General features: G+C 40.7%; 1 protein-coding gene across 1 annotated transcript in view; it reads left to right on the forward strand.

Annotated features, from left to right (window-relative positions):
* The window catches only part of LOC138297008 (calpain-13-like), a 511,734-nt gene extending 501,710 nt beyond the window's left edge, over positions 1 to 10,024 (forward strand). The window contains exon 27 of the mRNA XM_069236526.1: positions 9,869 to 10,024. The gene's annotated coding sequence lies outside the window, so the exon portion shown is untranslated. The remainder of the gene's footprint in view (positions 1 to 9,868) is intronic.
* Positions 10,025 to 22,984: the final 12,960 nt, after the last annotated feature.

Here is a 22,984-nt window from a genome sequence, read left to right on the forward strand (position 1 = left end):
AAGCTCAGCCCCAGTTGGCTCAATGGAGGACCACCAGTATGGGTAGATAGGGGAGCCATGGCAGAATCAGTTCACATTCACCAACAAAAATACAAAACCTGGTACAGCAAGAAATGGGGCAGAAGGATCAAACATGGAAGATAGGATAGTAGGTCTTAGTAAAAACTCCTTCCATGAACAAGTTCAACTAGTTTTCCCAACCATCTAAAATCTGTAGAATGAAACAAAACACAGTGATCTTGGAAGATGGTAAAACGTGGAGCATGGATAGCTTGTTGTCCAGAGAGTGTCATGAAGAATACATACCCCAAGACAAAGAAAGCCAAAATAATATGGAAACACCAGAACAGAGGAAGAGTACAAGGAACACACGTCCACCACATTGGCTAAAAGAGTGTGAATTAAACTTTTACACTTATTGAAGAATCTCATTTTCGTATGTGCTTCTTTTTGCAATGTTAATACTAAAGTGTAATCCACCTTTGCTCTATTTGCTCAAGGTAGGGAGATATATTGTGAAGTACCTTATATAATACAAATGTTATGTTCTCTTCCCTTTTGATATTTTTCCTTTCATTCCCCTCTTCCTCCTCTCACAGTTGGAATGTTACTAGGGAGTTGATTTAGAATGTTCATGGTCTGTCAGTGCTGCCCTGTGAAGTGAGATTGGGGACACTGTACTGCATTACTCGTTGACTGGATAATAAACCCATCATCTACCTGCCTCTTTCCTTGAGTTATTTACTTCAATTAGATTTTAGCCATAGGGAATTTGCACTTCAGATAGAGTGTGATCCTCCTGAGGCAACTCATTTCTGAATGAGGTAGGACTCAACTCCTGTTTGTATCAGCTTGTGAACTATGTATGCAAACTAGAAAAAGCTCCTTTCCACAAAGAAGAGCCATTGTATTTTCCTCAGGAATGGGGTGATGTGCTCTGGTCTTTTAAAGTCAGAGATTAGTCACACTGTGAAATTGAAGGCTAGCTTCAGTGGAGCCATGTGAACGTTGGGAATGCCAACCAGTAGGAACTTGCTATAATCAAGGCTTGAGAGTACTAGCAGCAATACCACTGGTTTGATGTCATATGGTGAAATAAGTGATCTGATTCTTCTGGGGAGTCTAATGTGGTATTGGACTCCCTTCAATTCAGCATTAATGTGGTTGTGGAAATTTAGGTTTCTCCAGAACTACACATTGACTTAAAGAGGAGCTGGTTATAGTAGGTGTTTAGGGAAAAAGAGAGGAATTATATTTTTCACAGTTGAAGCAAGTATAGGGTCAGCAAAGTGACAAGATAGCCTGTTGGTGGAGATAGTGTTTTCTGGGTTGGTTACAGTTATCTCCTTAAACAAGGCCCAATATTACACAATTGTGTGGAGTGTCGTCTCCTCTGGTATGATTGTTACTGTTGCTGAATCATAGTGCTCAATAGTTTTCATTTTCTCCTTGAAAACATTGGAGAATTTGTCACAATATACAAGGAAATGGTCAGGGTATTCAGCCTTGATGAGGTCTTCTCTAGAAATAATAAGTTTGAAAATTGAGCCCATTATACGTTCAAGAGTTGCAGCATTGTTTGAGGTTATTGTTGAATAGAAAAAGGGACACTTGTGCCAAAGTTATGCTAGTTTTGTCTTCATGTTGATACTTGAAGTCCCCCAGGAAGATGTTAGTGGAGTTGGAAGTTGATCCTTCTGCTATTAGTTCCTTAAGTTGTTCAGCTAAACAATGGTTTTCTCCAGGTCGGTGATATATGATGTAGAACGTTGTGGTGTATTTGGTTTTGATCTTAATAGAAAGACATAAAAAAGAGGAGGATTGAGCTGTTTTGGGCTTTTAAGTTGTAAGGGAGATGAGTAGATAAGAGCCACCTCCCCCATCTGGCCTTCCCTCTCAGTCCAGGTGAACGATCATATATACTGGAGGTATTTAGATATCAAGTACTGACTGAGATATCCAGGTTTCAGTCAGAAATAGTATTTCTGGATTTTAAGAATGAATACTTTTTGCAAATTCAAGTTAGTGTTCAGCTGCTGATCTGTTCGAGAGCATGAAATTTAGGAAGGAATGATTATTTTTTATGATCAAGATAACGGTGATCAGAAATTGTATGATTGCATGTGGGAATGTGGTTTCTGCTGGGATATGCCAAGTGTGTCTGTCATTCCTGATGACTAAAATGTAGAAGGGCGCTTCAGTTGGTTCCTGAGTACCAAGAGTATTAAAAGTTAAGACCTAATGGGTTTGATGTCTGTGGAATAGAAGGATAAAAGGGAAGTTAGGTGACAATTGAGTTTACATTAAAGGCCAAAGATTGTATCTTTCAGGAGCAGAAATGAGATTGAAAGAAACGTTGCGTCTCATAGAAATGAGTCCAGTTTTTAGTCAGATAGTGCATGTCACTGTAACTCTGAGACTTTTCTGCTTCAGGAACTGAAGTAGGTAGAGTGTGGCGGGTGCAGAAAAGTAGGCTTCTGAAAAAACAAGCTGAGTTCTTTGGTCCGAGAGTTTAGGTTGTGACATGTATGTGGGGAGTTGGGGGAATTTATCTGTGAGTAAATTGCTTCTTTTAACAAGAAATCAATAGTGTGAGAGCCACAGGTAAGAATGCTAGAAGTGTAGAATTTTTGAAGATAAGATGTGCCGTTTATGAGTTGAAAGTGTGTAGTGTAAGGGATATTCATAGGAGAGAAGAAACTAGGCTGGGTAGAAGACGTTTGGTGGGTTGGGTCTCAAGGTGGTGTAATACATCTTATACTCACTATGTCTATCCGCTCTGTGATGGAAGAGAAAGGAGGTGACTACCTACATAGTTATCATGATTGAGGAGCAGATATTGAGGAGAGCTGTGAGGAGGAGATAGTGGAAGTAAGAGGAGAGGGTGAGATAATGGATATAACAGTGATTCAGGATTGTTGTGGGGGAGATAGTACAGAAAGGAAGAGCGGGAGTGTGATAAAGATAGTGGAGGGAGGAAGAGTGTGGGACGGAAATTTGAGATCTGGGGTAGGGTAGGAGGGTGGGTAGAGGTAGAAAGTATAACCCTATCTCTCAAAGACCTTAATTTACATCTACCCAACCTAATTACTTTCAAGACCTGCTGCATTATCTTTAAGGCACACAAGGACGGCACCCTCCACTCATGGCAACCAAGGTCAGTACTTTGTATGTGTATTGCAAGATGTGCAGCAGAAGCACCAATAGGATGAAAACTAAAAGGTGCAAGAAGAAAAAGTCAAAATACTAGGACTCCCACTAAGTTGGAAGGGTGTGGAAAATCAAAAGTAGCAGATGTAAAAAGAAGGGATAGATTGATTCTGGGTTTCTGTTTTGTTTGCTGTCAAAGTAGTTGCTGGATTGAGGCAGCGGATGGCCTCCCCTACAGCCTCCTTGTTCCTAAAGAGTTGTACATTGACTAAGCAGGAGAAACCAGTACAGAAAGTTACAATTCCTCCTGCAGTTACTAACAATCATCTAGGAACTGACAATGGGAAATCCTGGGCAATAGCTCCACAAAACAGAAAAGCAAACATTCCAGCAGGCATCTTGATTGTGCTATATAATGCAAAGATGGGGGGTCCTGGCTGAGATACCAGAATCAATCCACATGTAGCGTACTAGTCAAGCCCGTAGGCATCCATTGTCTTGCCCACCATTGAAACAGTTGTATGAAAAAAGTGGTGACGTTTTTCAAATAACTAGTAGAACTTCCACTTATAGCCATGCTTATTTTTCAACACTTCAGAACAATCCTCATGCTTGATGGGACTGCCAATTACTGTTATATGTTTCACCTAGTCACACAAGACACTTTAAGAATCAGACTACAAAACAGTTTGGAGTTGGTTTTATTCCCTCAAATTACCTACCACATATTAACTACTAAATCCGAAGGCCTGTTAATCTACTTTGCTGTAAACACACCAACATAGAAGATTACTACAAACCACAAACCCACACAGACGGTAATTGATACGTTTAATCAACCCTGCCTCAAGTCTATGGTTGATCTGAGCTAGCATTTGGGTTCAGTGCCTCCAATAAAAAGGTTTACTTTCATTAGGTACATGCACTAGAATTTAAAATTATTGAGGAAGACTGTAGCTCTAATCTGAAGGAGCTACAAATGAGGTGGCCATGCTGGGTAGAATGAACATAAAAGAATATGCAATCCAAGACTTTTCTATTGTTCGAAAAATGACCAATAAAACCTGAAACCACACTTCATACACGTGCCTCCTCTGACATATTCACCCTGAAATTGACCCCTTTGTTCCTTTTCCTGGATTAAAGTATGTTCCACACTTTGAAATATTTGGGGGTCATCATGTGGTCCTTGTCATTCTTTTTTATTGCCATTATTCAGGGTAATGCTATGTGTAAATCACAACAGTAAACTATGTAATCCATCCCCTACTCTCACATGTATGTCCACTTTCTGTGAAATAGTAATGATGTTAGGGGTGAGCGGAACTCACAGAATTTGACTCCGCATTATTCTGCTGAGTTACATAAAAACTCTGCCAGATTCCTTGGAGTTTTGCCAAAAGACAGAAATAGGTACTTTGCGCTGCTCGCACTATGATTGATCGCCGGTAGCTCATTTCTCACTGAAAAATCTGTGCGAATGACACCACGTGTTGCACCACAGGACGCAGCTACTCGAGTTGATTTTGCTGCAGTCTTCTGACCACAAATGGTTACGACCACCTGTGACTGCCCACGTTGGACAATGTTTGCCAGATGTCCTCCTAGTGACTGGAAATCACAATAGGGGATGCCAAATCTCGCTCGCACTCACCAATTTACCACTCTGGAGCTGTATGTGAAAAACAATTCCACCATGCAGCAATTGGCAGACTTTGGGCAGAAGTCTGGGTTACAAGGGTAACATGAAGTTGCTAAAATTCTGCCAATTCAGAGGCAGAATGGAATATTCCACCCACCCCTAAATGTTCTGTGGCATCCCTGGGATGGTAGGTAATAAAGCTACAGCTGTAAGCAGCAATAGCGTTATGTGGCCAGGATTACAATCATAAGGTTAAAACAAACCAAGCACACGTCTCAATAGACGTGAGATGACATAAATGTCATGCAACATTTCTAAAATATTGCATACTTATGATTCGGTAGTAAATCCGATTTGCGCCATTTTTTTTACGCCCAACCCACATTGAAATGACTCCTGGTCAGGGCAGGCGTTAAGGGACCTGTGGGCTCGGAAGGATCCCAGAGGTGCCCTCCCATGCCCCCAGGGACACCCCCTGCCACCCTTGCCCACCCCAGGAGGACACCCAAGGATGGAGGGACCCATCCCAGGGAACTTAAGTTAAGTTCAGGTAAGTATATTTTTCGTATTTTTTTTGTGGCATAGGGGGCCTGATTTGTGCCCCCCTACATGCCACTATGCCACTATGCCCAATGACCATGACATAAGTCCCCTGGGCATGGCCATTGGGCAAGGGGGCATGACTCCTGTCTTTGCTAAGACAGGAGTCATTTCAATGTGGGTTGGGCGTCAAAAGAAATGGCGCAAATCGGGTTGAGGCCAAAATTTTGTCTCAGACCTGACTTGCCCCATTTTTTGACGCCCAAGCTCCATTTTCCCCTACGCCGGCGCTGCCTGGTGTGAGTCATTTTTTTTTACGCACACCAGTCAGCTGCGCCGGCTAACGTCATTCAATAAATAAGGTGCCCGCATGGCGTTTTGGAATGGTGTTAGCCGGCGTTAAAATTTTTGACGCACAACTGCGTTGGCGCAGTTGTGCGTCAAAAAGTATAAATATGGCCCTAAGTGTTTTTGTAGTGGTTGTAAAGTGGCAAATGCTACAGTTTCCACTCGTATAGTGTCCTGTAATATTAGGTAATCCCCATTTCCCTAACAGTGGTTCCTATTTCTGTGGTCTGTTTTCGGCAGGTTGATACCAGACTATCCTTAAGGCTTCTTGCATATTTCAAATAAAAGAGGGGCTTTTCCCATTTGAGTTTACCCTTCCTCAATATGCCCCAATGTTTGTTAATAAACTTTTCACTTGGTTGCAGATAGTGTTGTAGGTGGTTTGCTCATGATCATTGCTTTCCAAAAGGGCTTCTCTATTTTGATTCCTTGCCCGTTTGCATGCAATTTTTATAACACATTCGGGGTATTTGCGATCCTGCAGTTTGTCTGTCAGAGCTTTCGCCTGATGATTAAGGTCAGATAGTTTGTTACAATTCCTCCATAACTTAAGGAATTGCTCTAGGGTAAATTTTCCCTCAGAGGTCAGGGATGGAAACTCTCAAATCTCAGTGATGTATTTTTATCTGTAGGCTTATGATAGGATTTTGTATCAACCTGCCTTCGTCTGCAAAGATTGTTCCATCTAGGAATGTAATTGACTCCTTACTCAATGTGTGAGTAAACTTCAGATTGTGATCACAAGTGTCTATCCATGCTAAGAATGGGGGAATAGGGGAATAGAGTTGTAATCTCCCTACATGAGGATAAGGATATCATCTATGTACCATTTCCACACTACAATATTCTGTCTGTACCAATTGTTAATGTGGAGAATATGTTTAGCTTCAAAGTTGTACACATACAGTCCTGCCACACTGGGAGCAAATGTGCTCCCCATCGAAGTCCCAAATGTCTGTAGATATAATGTGCTCTCATTTTCAAAATAGTTTTTTGTGAGTGCCAGATGTGCACATTCAACAATGAAATGTTTAGAGATTTGGTAATGCCATTCTCCTTGGATGATAAATAGAGTGTCCTCATGTGGGAGGCTAGTATAAAGGCTCTCCACATCAAGACTTAGAAGTGTGTGTTTTTCTGAATCATGTGCGATATCCTTTGGTAGACATAGTAGGTCTTTCATGTCCTTCAGGTATGTTGAGGTGTTTTGTACCAGTGGCCTTAGGTAACAGTCACAAAAACCGGATAACGGTTCCAATAAAAAAAACTATTGCAGACACTATTGGGTGCCCTGGAGTGGGCATTCTGTTTTTGTGAATTTTTGAGAGCATAAACAAATGAAATATTTTCGGGTTGATCATTGTGGAAATGCTTCTTTTTTAGAGATATAATTGTTAGTCTCTGCTGTCTTAACAAGATTCTTTATTTCCATCTGTAGCTGTTGTGTGGGATCTGACGGGAGACTTTTGTAGTTTTTTCCATCTCCAAGAAGGTGCCAGCATTCAGTGTCATAATTCTATTTTATCTGAACTGCAACACCTCCTCCCTTATATGTCGGTTTTAAGATAATCCTTTTCTCCATTCTTATCTCCTTTAGTGCTAAGGTCTCATCTTTGCTCATATTATGAAAACGCTCTGTGTCTTTTTCATGTATTGCCTCTAACCCATTGAACAATGTAATCTCAAATGTTAAACTACGATATGTATTGTACGTGTGTAGGGACAGAAGGTTGATTTTGCTTGCAGGCCTGTGTTTTCCATGTCTATGGTATCAGGGGACCTCATTTGTTTCAAAAAAATGCTTTAAGCTTTAGCTTCCTAAAGAACTCAGCCAACTCACGATGTAGTCAGAATTTGTCCAACTGTGCTGTAGGAACAAACCTTAGCCTTTTTATTAAGGACTCTAAGATGTGTATCTGTCAGTGTTATAGCCGACAGGTTGGTTACAATGTCTGACCCCAGCTTGTCCCCAGGATTGGACCTTTCCCTGGTGTGTACTCCAGTTGTCTGATCCTCCCAATGTACTTGATTCTCTTTTTTATTATTCTTCCTCTCCCTCTGCCTCCCCTTGATTAAAAAGGGAACCTATGGTTCGCTAGAAACTGTGGTGGTGGACCTTGAAGGTCCCAATCGATTGGTATGGTGGGGATGGAGGATAGTACTGGGAAACCCCAGTGGATTACTAAAGGTGGTGATGCCTTCCCATGGTTGTACCCAAGGCCTATGTCTATTTCTTCCCCTTGATCTTCCTCTGTTCCCTTCCCCGCTTGATCAACTGTCTGTATTTGAAGAACTACCATCTGATGAGTTTGTGTCTGCGGTCTCACTTATTTTTTCAGTGTTGGTGTAATCAGGTGCTGAATAGGGATACACTTTTAGTAAAGAAAAGCTTTTTAGGTCCTTCTGAAAGTTATGGATCTTGGTCTGAATGAAATGATTTTGGACTGAGTAAAATGATCTCCACATTCAGACACTTCTATATTTATTTAATCAAATCTCTTCTTCTATGAAGCGAAGGCGGTCTTGAAGTGGTTATCTGTAATTTTTATCTCTATTAGCATTGCCTCTGAGAGGCATCTTGCTGTTTTTATATTGAGAACCAACTAGTCTCTTATACAATGTCATGCTATTTGGGCCCAGTCCTTCCTAAAAGAGGTATCTTTCAAGAAGTTCCTAGGTGCATTAGGCACTAATAGTCCATGTGGGGCAGAGATTGACCTTAAATATTCTGTCATTATTACTCCATGTAGGGTAGTCCTTATTCTATTCATTTTCTGTTCTGTTAGTGAGTTCCAGTCATTGCTCTGCATCATAACCTGTGCCACATTTAAGTCTTTCAGTAACGGTGGACCTGAGAGGAGTTCATTAACATCCTCCACTGGGTAATCGGCAAAGCTCATTATTGTAAGCTCTTCCACTGGATATTATCATTAAGACCTGTTCTATATGTGAAAGGTCTGTATATCCAATGATGCTCTTTCTCAAACAGCAGTCTTTCCACAATGCTGCTGTTGCCCTCTAGTTGTTCTATGACAACCTATTTCATGTCATTAGTAGCGACCCCTCCACCCCCCACCCGAGGCTCCATGTGGTGATTTACTACTGAATGATAAGTGTGTAATATTTTAGACATATTGCATGGCATTTATCTCACCACACATCTATTGACGCGTGTGCTTAGCTTGTTTTAATCTCATGATGACAAAACTTACCACATAACATGATTGCCACTTACAGGTGGCTCGCTGCATTAAGAATATAGTGCATGCAGAAACACGATGCACAGTGTAGCTGCCACATTATGGTTTCAATTGGACATTAGGATGGATTGTTGCAGAGCAGATAAAAGATGATCTGTCATCTTAGAGCACACATAAACATGTTCTGGGATGCGGTTACAGAATACTGGAATTCCACAGCATTTGGCATGTATGACACATAGTAGTGCTCTTTTGGTTAATATATCTACCATAATAGGAAATTATGCCTTTTTCCCTTTTCCATATTTTTCACAGATACTCAAATGGTGTGACACAGTGCAAATTTCCCACATGCCTTAGGGTGCATGCCCATTTGGTCCTGAAGAAAGCCATACTGACCCATTTGGGGTGACTTGGATTTTATGGCTGAAACATGTCGGCCTACTTTAAGGACGTTAGAGTGCATTGGTTCTCATAACACGTTCATCACTGTTTTTAACCTTGTCTAAGGGTAACATTATTAAAATGTACCATATTGGTTGGTAACCAGAAGATAATTTTGACTCACCCTCTTTTTCTATTTAGAAAATTCCCCCCCCCCCCTCCAAAAAAAACAGCTCCTCTGTAATAAGGCATCAGAGAACCCCCTTGATGCACTAGGTATCTCAGGTAAGACCCCTATGATGAAGCATGCCACCAACCAGGTTGGTGGGTGAGGAGTCTTGTAAATAATAATGAAGGTTTTTTTGTTGTGCGAAAAGGAGCATAGTAAACAGACAAGTTCATGGATATGGTACCATGCTCGCTTTTTTATACTGTATGTGTATTCCTAGGGGAATGTGAACAAGCTCTCTTCCCAATCTTTTTTTGGTGTCTCAAATGTACCATATTGACAACTCATACATGAATGTATCATCTTACTCTGTGGACAAGAACACTAAGTGTTGTTTTTCCTCATCTAAATCAGAATTTTATTTTTATTTTGCAGATGACACATGGATGTATTTACCTCATATTGATGACCCAGCGTTTTAGCCTGATTAGACACTTTCTTATTAAATAAAAAAATGACTTTTTACTTTTCTTTGCAATCTGTTTCTTTGTAAAAAATGGTGTGCTAATTAAAGAGGTTGTCTGTGCTATGGTTATGGGCTGAATGTTGTCCTAAATATTTGAAGAGATGAAGTGGTCTTATATTAACACATTTGACAGTGGTAAATTGGTAAATTGCTACTTTGCACTTGAACTATGAAGGGATATGTGTATCATAGGAAACTGAGCAGCATTTTGTAAGTCTTCAAAGGAACAGTGTAACACAAGTGAATACAACTAGAACACAATGGGCCAAAACAACGTAGCATCAAAACGACTTGACAGAACATGAGGAAACAACCACAATCAAATGTGGCCAACTTAAACACACAACACTGCTAACACAACCACAGTGATTCACAATGAGACAAGGAAATATTACACCAACACAACCCAATAATGAAACACAAAAGCAACACAACAGGCAAATAACCAACTTGGTACACCAAAACCATCGCAAAAACCATTTCAACAAATCACAACACAATTTCAGCCCCAAAACAATAACAGCACAAAGCAACAAGACATCACAGCACCAAAGAATTAGCTCAACACAAACATACCACACACAACACAAAATACAGCACAGTTTTATTGTAATATTGTGTAATGTTGCACTTTTGCTTTGTTTTGGTGTATTATTGTGTTATGCTCTTGTGTTATGTTGGTATGCTGCTGTGTTTTGATGCATCATATATGGAATAATATTGTGTTTGTATGTCTTGGGTTGTTTACTATGTTGTGCTGGCATGTGGTTAGCGTTGACTGCCACAAATCTCAAGGGGAGGGCCTGGCAGGGTTTGGGGGTGCCAGAGGAGGGAAGGAGACGGAGACGGAGGGGGGAAAATACACTTTTTTTCAAACTTAGCTCACCTCCGTCTCCTGCCGCCTCTTCCATCCATGTGGTGTCCCAGCATTCACTGGGATGCCAGAACAGGCTCCCCAGCAATCCTGGCACTGCTTACATGCTAAACGTAGCATGTAAGCAGCGTCAGGATTGGTCTGAGCGGCAGTGCATGTGATGTTGGTGTGTCAATATTTTGTGTTTGTATTCTTGTGTTGTGAATGGGTAGTGCAGGTGTGTTGCTATAGTGTGTAGCTGTGGCATATTGATTTGCAGTGTGCATGTGTGTGCAGGTTCCGTTTTTATTATTGCATCGATTTGTTGTGCATGTGCAGTTCATTTGCTTTGTTGTTGTGTTGTCTTGTGTTACTATGTTTTGTTATTGTGTTGTGCTGTTTTGTTGTGGTGCTGTTGCATTGTTGCTTTTTCATCATACCTCACAAAACGTTCATCTGCCTAAATAAGCAAAATAACTATTCACACAATCCTATGTTCATGATATGGAAGGAAACGTTTTTTGCACCAAGCACTGCTTTCATTACCATAAAAGACAAGTTTTAATGTCAACAAAAATGTTTTGTTCTCTAGTCTCAGTGGTCACTGTAGCTCGAGGAAGATGCAAAGCTTTTCAGTCTGCATGTTTATTACATGGCACATCTCATATTGTGCCATGCACCTCGTAATGATGCACTAAACAATATTTTTCAACTTAATATTTCATAACATCTGGCAAATGCAGCCCCTTTTATTATTTTCCAAAATTATAATTTACAATGTTGACTTCTACTGTGAAAAGATAGATATATTAAAGTTAGAACCAAGCCTAAGTTTCCACTCCAAAATTTAGGAAATTCACAAAAATGTTCTTGTCAGACATGTTTATGTGAAGTTGTCCTAATACCACATATTTATTTTTAAATGATGAGCAGCACAATCAAGAGGTAATCTGTAAATAAAGCTAGACAGGAGCAGTTGTACAGTGTGACAACCTTTCCCCTACTGCAAACACAACTCACTGTATTGTACTTTGACCACTAGCTCGTACATATTATGGGATAAACCTATAAAAAGAGATTTGAGAAGCACCATCAAGAGAGGGGCTTTGACTCCGCCCACATGGTGGTAGCTAAGAGTACAAGTTTTGATTGGGCTTGCCCTCCATGCACCTATGATTATTTATCTTGCTGGGTGACCCAGCAAGAGTAAGGCTGCCTGAACTTGAAGGTTCATGGTCACTAACATGGCACTGTAATGCTAATAAAGTGTCATAGATATAAGGGATTATGGGCCAGATGTAGGAAAGGATTTGCGAGTCGCAAACGGCAAAAATTGATGCACGCGAGTCGCAAATCGCATTTTGCTATGCAGAAATGCATTTTGCGAGTCGGGACCGACTCTCAAAATGCATTTCAGAATCGCAAATAGGAAGGGGTGTTCCCTTCCTATTTGCGATTCATAGTGGTATGCAATACCATTTGCGACCGCATATGCGGTTGCAAATGGTGTCGCAGTTACCATCCACTTCAAGTGGATGGTAACCCACTCGCAAATTGGAAGGGGTCCCCATGGGACCCCTTCCACTTTGTGAATGGACCCAAAACTATTTTTTCAGGGCAGGTAGTGGCAGGGTAGTGCCCTGAAAAAAATACCGAAACTAAAGGTTTCGTTTTTTTTTTTAAGTGCAGCTCGTTTTCCTTTAAGGAAAACGGGCTACACTTAAAAAAAAAAACTGCTTTATTTAAAAGCAGTCACGAACATGGAGGTCTGCTGACTACAGCAGGCCTCCATGTTTGCGAGTGCCTAGACTCGCTATAGGGCCGCAATTTGCGACCCACCTCATTTATATTAATGAGGTGGGTCATTGCGACCCCATAGCGACTCGCAGACGGTGTCTGAGACACCAATCTGCATACCAATTTGCGAGTTGCAAATTGCGAGTCGCAGGGACTCGCAATTTGCAACTCACAAATTGGCTTTTTGCTACATCTGGCCCAAAGTACCTCTGCCATACATTTTAAAGTTATTGCAAATTACCGAGGTGTTCCATAACTATACAGAGGAACAAGGCCAAAGGCCGAGTTCCTTTGTAAGGTTATGGAAGTCCGAGGTGGCTTGCAAGAGCCTTATCATGTACGCCAGCGGGTACTTTATCCCATATATTACATGATTACACATCACCTTTCCCACAAACCACTTAAAACCTTGGTGCGTAGCTCTTTTATATGACAGAGCGACCATGTTTGTAAACAAGAAGAATAAAAATCAAACCTCTAGAGCAAAATTAAACGCATCAAAATCTTGATAGATATATGTCACAAACAGATATTAGATGCAGTTCAATATGTCATTTAAATAAAAAGCTGCAGTTGGTCAGAATGTATACAAACATACACAAAGTTTCTAAGGAGTGCAAAAATGAACATATTCTCAATGCTTGTCATTGTAAGTTGACAAAATGGAGCAGAAGAAAGAAATGCAATGTTCCTTTTCAATTGTTTTAAACAACTGCTTCAATTATGCTCCATGACCTGACCTGCCTTTCAGCTCTACTGTTGGCTCTGGCAGCAGACATTGTGATGTCAGAACTCGACTGCAATAACTTCAAATGGGCGAGTTCTTTAAAATCCGCATCACAAGTCGCAGATTCATCACGGTTTTTCACAGGCAGGTGAGACAAGAATCTTTTTTTCTTCCAACAGTTCTGAGGTGCTGGTAGTGGGGTATCATTATATCCAGAGCACTAGCCACTGATTAGTGACTTCACTAGGAAAAATAACTTACTAAAACCAGTGCCCCCATTTTTCAGCACTTGCTTTCGGACTTGACTTTTAACCTTCCCAGGGGCCTCTATTAAAATGACAGAAGCCAGTCTCCCATCTCACAAGCATCAAGACACCTCTCAGATACATCCAAATGACAGTGAAGAACCACTCCCTCTTCCTAAAGATGAAGTTTGTCTTCTAGTTCAGGGTAGAAATGAATTACAAGTGTACTCTTCAGATGAAAGGCTTCTGTCACATTAACCTCATTATAGCACTTTAATTCCAAAAGTCCGAACTCTGTCTTAGACTTGATACAAGGTGTTCCTGTCCCGTATGAAATGGTATCTCTGGGTAAGTGGGCAGTGAGTCTTCCACTCTAGTCTTCTTATTTTTCTACATTGGTCTGTTTCTTGCTAGAACACCTATCCACATCTCATGCTAACTGGCAGTGGGAAGCCAGCAGCATTGTTTCACCATTGTCAGGCTTTAAGGCAGCTCGTAGTATGATTTTTAGAATGTACTTTCTCAGATCTTCCTTCATTTGACCAACTGCATGCTAAACAATAAAAAGGAGCTTTGAAATGTTTCCTTATGTGTGTCATAGCAAATGATATTAAAATAAGACGTTTTATGTTTGAGACCTGGCTTATGAATTAACTAATTTACAATAGAAAGGACTAGACACACACACCTGCTCAACTCAAGGATGTCCTTGTAGGTGTTAGTGCACCTGCCAAATACACATACCATAAAATCACAGCCAGCTTTCACCAAAGGAAAAATGTACATTGATGCACACTGACAGCTGTGTTTTGAACATAGAGATAGTAGGGACATAATATTCCTAATGTTTACAAACCCCCACTTCTCTATTAAGCACTTAACCCCGTGGGATACATGTTATACTCAAGGATAATTTATCTATTATAATTTTTTTCTACACGGATGACCACTTCTCATTGAGGTGTTACTGTGATATCAGTAAGCTGTAGCCAGGCAGGCCACGATTGTGAATCTGGAGAAATGTTTTTCGATGTCATATATGTGAGTGGTGCACATATAAATTGCGGTCCACCTGGCATTTAACTTCTTTGCATTAGTGCATTTCCTGCACCAGATTACCTTTCCTTTATTGGAAAGTTAAACAAACCAATTTCGAATACTCAATTGCATCTATTGCTTCAGAGGCGGATGCCACATTTGGTGAGGTGCTTAATGTTAGTGTCACAGGACCCAGAGTCATACTGCCAGATAAAACAGTACCTGAAGAAGGCAAAAAAACAAGGAGAATTGTTCATTGCAATTCCCACAATATCTTGTCCCAGAAGAGCTAGTGGTAAGTAACCCTGAAGGAGGGTACTGCTATGGGAGCCCGGCCTTTCGGTTTCCACCACAAGAAATAACTGCATAGTCTTACACAAAAGTAGTAAAGCTGTTGGCCTTTTGGATTGTTTTGACTATACTGGTCTTGTTAAGGTTTCCTTGCATATAATGTCTGAATCTACTCAAGAAAACTGGGCAATCAACTCAAGAAAACTGGACATTTCTGTGCTTGTTTTCCATATGTGTCTGTCTCCAACTGTTTGAAACTTTTGTATAGAGGCCTCTCTACTCATCAAGCTGACACATATATTAAACAGGATGTCTTTTTGCAGGACGCAGGCTTCAAAAGTTATCAGATGAGTTCAGTGATGCTTTAAAAGATTTGCGAGATAGGGCAATTCTTTTTTAGAGGCAGACAGCTACCCGTTCTTACTGGTCCTTTGGTGTATCACCCTCTGGGTTCCCGAACCAACTTTATGGAGGCATGGAATGATATTTTTGAAGCTTTGAGCTCACATTACACTCTCTTAGGTAACTCCCATTTAGAAGATAAGGAAGAAAATGATGGTGCTACCTTTGTGGATTTTATGAATAATTTTAGTATTTCTCAAGTAGTGGAAGGCCTATTAGCGTGTCAGACCTTAATAAGTAAACTTACAAGGGGAAGCAAATAGGTTGAAGAACCTTTTGACTCGCAATTAGTATGTTCCCACCATAAGTCCAGTACATGCAGATCAATAATTATTAATTAATCAACAACATCAATGCTCAATGATAATCAATAGAGGCAGTAATTGTCACACACCATGACCTTTCAGTCACGAATAAGTACACTTTTAGTAAAAGTTAGAACATTAATTTCCCTAACAATATTGTTGCATCTTATACTCCAGTCAGTGTCTCCATTGTTGTCCTCCTGAGAAAGTCAGTCTTACACACATTACATTTTATTAATTGGTTTAGAACTACAGCTTGACATGAGGCTGTGCAACTAGGCCAAGACCTCCACTAAATTAAGGCCTACAATTAATAAAGCTAATACATAATGCATAACTCTCAATATGATGTACTACTCCTTAACCAAACAAAAGCTCCAAGTTTAGTTTTAATAAGCCATTAAAAAGTATACTTTGTGAACATTGGCCGCCACCCACGTGGACACATTTTCAAATGTGTGCATTATATTTCTCTATGTTATTACATTTTCCACACAAATCCATTACTCAGAATACATGAGTACTCATTAATAATTTTTATTAAAACACCTGCTTCAGCAATCCCTCCTCTGATGACTAAATGTGTCATCACACTAAACTACCACTCACAGATTTTTGCATCAGCTAAAAATCTGTCATTTTGTCCCTTCATAATTGTGTTCCCTTTTCAAATTTTCCCTAAACATTTTTTCCCTTTTCTTTTCTTCCCTCCTCTGATCATTCTATGATGTCTTCAATTGTATTCTTTTACACAAATTTACACAAGCCTCACATTCCAGATAGGCAAACCATGATAATTGATATCCTCTGTATAATTTTCAATAAGATCCATTTCCCAATGTTGCTGAGACAATTTCCCACTGATGCAAAACCTTTGCCTTCTAATTTCTTTACTATTATCAGGAATAAATGAACAACAATGCCTAGAATTAAGCATCCTACAAACTCCGCCATCTTTTGGTAAAAGAATGTCTAATGCAAGGTGATTCTGAAGAGTCATAGCTCTTTCAGCAGCTAATTCAGTATCTATCAGGAGTATGGCTCCTGAAAATGTTGTCAGCATTTTATCCATAATAGTAGACAGCCTTCAAATCATTATCAAATTCAGAACAACTCCCACTGAAGGAATCATTCCTCCAAATATATCTCCCACTATACCAGAAGAAGATTCTCTCGTCTGTCTCATATGATGTAATTCAGTCACTTTTGGAAACTTTTCCGAGTCATCCATTTGAAAAATCTTTTGGAAAACTATTCCCAAATAACATGTCCCACACCATCCTCTTGGAAGACAGTAATAGGCATTAGGACCACAGATGTAATATATCACATGAATTGCCAGATCCTGTCCATTGAACATAAATCTACATTCACTCAATCCCACAAATAAAGTGTCAGTGCATGATTTAGGCCAATATATACAAAGTTTCCATACGTGTGGGGCATCTAGAGCTAATTTCCCTTGTATTTTAATTGTTGAATAAGCATAATCATTCTTGTAAGTCTTCTTCTCTAGCCCTTTTTCTAACTTCTCCTTCAATGCCTTTCTCCTTTCATCAAGAAGCTCTTCTCTAAAGATGTAAGCAAGCATGTTAGATTGTTATTGGGAGCATAAGCTGTACCAAATGCTAATTTAGGTTCAAAGAAATCTCTAACTAATACTATGTCATTATCCTTAGCTACTCTACTCAAATACCTAATTAAAGGGATAAATGAAAACACAGCGCCATAGTTTGAGCAAAAGTACTGAATGTACTCCTGGTTATAGACTCTTGTTAGTAGCAGACTACAACTTATACCATAAGTTAATGGTAAACTGTGATAAGTAACTCCTTCTTCGACTGATGAAGGAATCTGCGTACACACATAACAATCCTTGCATCCATTGTCTCAACTTACTCACTGAATAAGCGATAGAAGACATTTGAAGAAAATTCTCCGTATGCATTTGTACCCTCATGCAAATACTTCTCATATGACCTAAACTTCTCTATTGCTGTTAGTGCAGTAGTCGTTTCAAAAGCAGAAGTATGGTTGGCTTCTCTGTTATCAAGAACAGTAATTCCCTCAATTAATATCACAAACAATATCCCACATACAATCGTCAAACCAGTACTCATATATTTACAGCACCTATTTTTCCTACCCTGCCAGCTAATGTTATGCATGATCTGTAAGGAATCAGAAAGCAGAAGAGAATTTTTTAAAAAAAGAAGCAAATCAAAAAACAAAATCTTCTTCCGCCAGTTATTTACAGCTCTCAGTCTTTTTTCCAGGATCCCTTATTAAAATCAGTAAGCAGCTTGTCAAAATCAGGTTTCAAAAGTCAAATCAGGTTATCAAAGTCTTTTCCGGTTATTTTCAACAGTCTCTTTCTCTAAAAAAAATTCTCAGATTGTTTCAACAGTTCAGTTCATCATCTTCCTTCAAGTGCCAAAAGATTGACCTGGAATGTCTCTAGCAAAACAAAAAGACAAAAATTCTTTCTGCCACTCACATGTAGCTGCATATTCCCATTCAGGAACTGCGTATCTTCGACTTGCTAGTCTATTTCTTTTCAACTTTCGATCTCCATTCAATTCTCCTTCACTTAGATCTTCTCTCCTTGTTGTATCCACTTCTTCTTCAATTGTTGTTTCAACAACCACTTCCTTTTTCTTTGCTTGTGACACCGGCCACTTATCTCCTTTCCGTTGACTCCTAGTCAATGTTCTTGTCAGTATTGAACATGAAACATCTCCTTGTTCTACGGTGTTTTCTCTTGACGGACCTGCAACTGGTTCAGGAGGAGTCACATCATAGTGACTTTGATCCGCCTCAACTCCTTCCCCCTCAGGGTCTGGCAATTGCTCTGTTTGTCTCTCAACATAATCTGCTTCTGGGAAAGCCCTCTTTTGAGTAGGCTCTCCTGCTTCCTCTATTAAGATAGGCTCTCCGTCACCCTCCTGGAGGTCTTCTCCTTCGTCTCTTACAGAAGTGACTGAAACGTCCTCAATGGGCTCAGATCCAGTCTCAGTTCCCCTTTGTTCTCCTTCCGGCCCTGAGACTTGTTTTGCTGTTGTTGGTACTTTCAACAACCCAGCTTCCTCATCAGTCGGGCATATCTCTTTCTTCATGTGACGGGCATGGATCCAGTTTGGAACTCCAGCGCACTTTACAGCTGAGGTAGTTGTCAGAACTATCTGGAAAGGTCCTTTCCAGCAAGGCTCCAAACATGTTTTTCTCACTTGTTTCCAGACCACAACCCAGTCACCGGCCCTCAGATTGTGCCCTGGGTCATGAATCGGCGGCAGTGTGGTGGCTTCCACCTGCTGAGAGAAAGAGTGAACCACTTCAGCCAGACCTTTGCAGTAGTCCAACACCATATCATCTGTAATGTTGACAAGTGCATTTGCAGGCACCACTGACAACCTCGTGGCTCGGCCCATAGGGATCTCATGCAGCGAAAATCCTGTCTTCCTGTTGGGTGTGTTTCTCATTGTCATCAGAACTAAAGGCAGTGCATCGGGCCATTTCAGATTCGTGGACGCACACATCTATTCAACTGGACTTCAAGGTACCATTAATTTCTTCCACTAATCCTGATGCTTCAGGGCGTTAACTACAATGCAACTTCTGCTCAATGTTCAATGCTACACACAGTAATTTAATCACTTCTTTGTTGAAGTGACTTCCCCTATCTGATTCTAAAGAGATCGGAAACCCGCAACATGGCATCAGTTCCCTAAGCAGTAATTTCACTACTGTGAGACTGTCATTTCATCATGTAGGGTAAACTTCAATCCAGTGACAAAAAATGCACACAATCACCAACACATATCTCAAACCTCCACACACAGGAATCTCAATAAATTCCATCTGCATTCTCCTGAATGAACCTCCTGCTCCTCCAATATGGCTCAAATTAACCACTGTCCCTTTCCCCACGTTCATTTGTTGGCAAATGACAAAACGATGGCAAACTACCTCAGCAACCTGTCTAAACCTTGGGTTGAACCAATCGTGCTTGAACAACCGAATCATGGCATCCCTCCCAACATGTGCTTCATCATGATAATACCTAGCCATTTCAGACAACAGACTAATAGGCAAAACTAATTGACCCTCTTCTGGAACCCACAATTCATCTTGTCACTGTACACATTTCATTTTGCTCCATGAACACTTCTCTTCCCTGTCAACATTATTCTGCAACATTTTCAATTCTTCCAACGTGTCAATTACTTTCAATGCAAAACTTGGATATGTTTTATCTTCTTCAGGTGACAGTTCCCACTTATCCTTGAACAATATGCAGTTCAATGCGCAAAACCTTGTGATTTAATCTGCATATCCATTTCCTATTGACACGAAGTCCTGAGACTTCCGATGTGCACTGCATTTCACCATGGCAATCTTTTCGGGCATTTGAATAGCATGCAACAGATCTTTAATTCTTCCACCATTCCTCACTGGTGAACCAGAAGAGGTCATTAAACCTCTCTGTGACCACAACTAGCCAAAATCATAGACTAATCCAAATCCATACTGGCTATCCGTATAGATGGTAACCTTCAGTTGAGCAAAAACATGGCACACTCTAGTAAGGGCTACCAGTTCCGCTACTTGGGCAGAATACACTCCTTGAAGCCAAGCAGCTTCCAGAATACCAGCAATTGTGCACACCGCATATCCTGCTCTCAGTGTTCCCGTATTGTCTCTTAGACAAGAACCATCAACAAAGATCATTTGGTCATTCTCTTCCATTCGAGTATTTCTAATGTCAGGTCTCGGTTTTGTGCACAAGTCAGTTACATCAAGACAATCATGCTCAACGTCTTCCAAGTTTTCAATTTCAACATTTTCATTAGGAAGTAAGGTTGCCAGGTTCAGCACTGTACATCTTTTCAATGACACATTTGGTGACCCTAGAATACTTGTTTCTTATCTGGTCAATCTCGCACCTGTCAAATATTGGGTTTTCATCTTTGTAAGTAGGATCTCAAAACAGTGAGGGACCATTATAGTCAAGGGATATTCCATCAAAATGCCCTCACACTGTGTAAGGCTTTGTCCAACTGCTGCAACTGCACGCAAACAACCTGGTAAGGCTGCTGCAACTGGGTCCAAAGTAGCTGAAAAATATGCTACTGGGCGGTTTACACCTCCAAGGACCTGCGTCAAGACAGACAAAGAACATGCATCACGCTCATGACAAAACAATCCGAAAGGTTTAGTGTAGTCAGGCATACACAAAGATGGAGCCTTGCACAGACTCTCTCTCAATTAAGTGAACGCTTTCATTCCAGCCTGGTCTAACACTATGGGATCAGTGACTTCCTTATGAGTCAGCTTCTGCAAGGGTCTTGAGATGACTGAAAAATTGGGAATCCATTGGCGACAATAGCCTACCCTCCCAAGAAACATCCTGACACCTCTCTGTGTAGTCGGGGGATTCATTTGCAATATGTTTGTAACCCTTTTTCTGGATATCTTTCTTGACCCCTTCCCAATCTGGTGACTCAAGTATTTCACTTCTTTCTGACAATATTGCAGTTTAAGTGGGGACGCTTTATGACCATTCTTTCCCAAATGGTTCAACAAAGCAATCTTGTCATACTTGCACTCTTCCCTCGTCTTGGACGCAATCAGCAAGTCATCAATGTACTGTACAAAGGTCGATTGGCAAGGTAATTCCAATGACTCCAAATTATTTTTCAAGCTCTGGTTGAATATGAAAGGTGACTCTGAAAACCCTTGAGGAATTCGACACCAACAGTAAACTCGGTCCAAAAATTTGAAACAAAAGAGAAATTGGCTGTCCTCATGAAGATCCACAGAAAAGGCAGCTTGCGACAAGTCAATGACAGTAAACCACTCTGCATCACATGGAATCTGAAACATTGTCACAGCTGGATTTGGCACCATGGGACAACATTTGACTACAATGCGATTTTCTTTTCTCAAATCCTGGACAATTCAAACTTTCCCACAGGGCTTTTTCAGACCCATTATTGATGAATTACAAGGGCTGCTCAATACTTCCTTCAGAAGCCCTTGTTTTACAAATTCTGTAATTATTTGGGTGACCTTTACAAGAACATCCTGTGGCATGTGGTACTGGGGAATTTGAGGGAAAACAGCATTCAGTTTTACAGTAACTTTAACTGGCTCAACTCCCTTTTTTCAGACCTATCTCTTTTCCTGTCAGATCCCACACCTTCTCCTTAACCATTCCCTGCAAGTCAGGATGAAGCTCCTTCACTGTGAACACAAGAAAAAATTGAATCAGAGGGTATTCCTCTTTTATTGTTACACATTCTGTCTCTGGGGCCTGGTCATCTTCATCATCGCTATTCCTCGGAATCTCAATTCCATCATTAAACAAGTAATCGAGCATCTTGTTTTACACAGCAAGTCTCTTCCCAGTAGGGATACTGGACTTGAATCACAGCCTACACATTTGTGCAATCCCTTGAAGTTGCCAATTTTAACCTGAACTGGTTCTGTAATCGGGTTAGTCAAATACTGATTCGCTACCCCTACAAACTGAACTGTTTTACTGGAAAGGGGCAAGTTTGGAACCTCAACTGATCTTACTGTAGAACGTGTAGCTGCCCTGTCAACCAAGAATGAAACTCTGTGACCCATGACTTTTCCCTTCACATAGGGACCTCTCTGATCTACTTATAAGGAGGTTGCAAGCACACATGGCTCCTCATCTGACCTTTTGCTCACCCAATCATCGTTTATTCCATTCTCATTGTGTAATGGGAATTGGTGTACTGTGTTATTACTTTGACTGGACCTCTGACCTGTGACCTGTTGAGAAAGCATCACCGGCTGCTGTTCCTGGCGCTTGAGGTATTTGAATTTGCTGTTTAGGTACCATGGTAACCTCCTGCTGCATTGGCTGCAACTGTGTCATTTGTACACGTGGCATTTGCACCTGCTGCATTGGTTGGAAATTCTGCACTTGACTCACATTATTTTGAAAACTTGGATTAGGACCTCTCATTCTCAGTCGTCTCATGTTCTGGAATTAATTGATGTCAGTAGTCTGCTGAACAACGCCTTCCTGCACCAACATCGGACACTCGTGTTTCCAATGTCTGACGGCTCCGCAACCATGAGAAGGCAACAATTTCTTTATCCCTGCACATCATTCTGAGTCACTACAGTACCCAAGTCAATACCACGATTCATACTTCCTCCACGACGTCTACCTCTCATCGGGGGCTGAAACACCATGTTTCCCTGCTGCTGCTGTGGTAGCTGTTGTGGAAAATTCCCTTGCATGCCTGTCTGAGCAGCTTTAATCTGCACCACCATTGCCTTTTCTTTCAGCTTTCTTTGCTTCAACTCAGTTTCATCACTACAGTATTTTG

Source organism: Pleurodeles waltl, chromosome 5 (genome assembly GCF_031143425.1).
Source record: "Pleurodeles waltl isolate 20211129_DDA chromosome 5, aPleWal1.hap1.20221129, whole genome shotgun sequence".
Taxonomy (NCBI): domain Eukaryota; kingdom Metazoa; phylum Chordata; class Amphibia; order Caudata; family Salamandridae; genus Pleurodeles; species Pleurodeles waltl.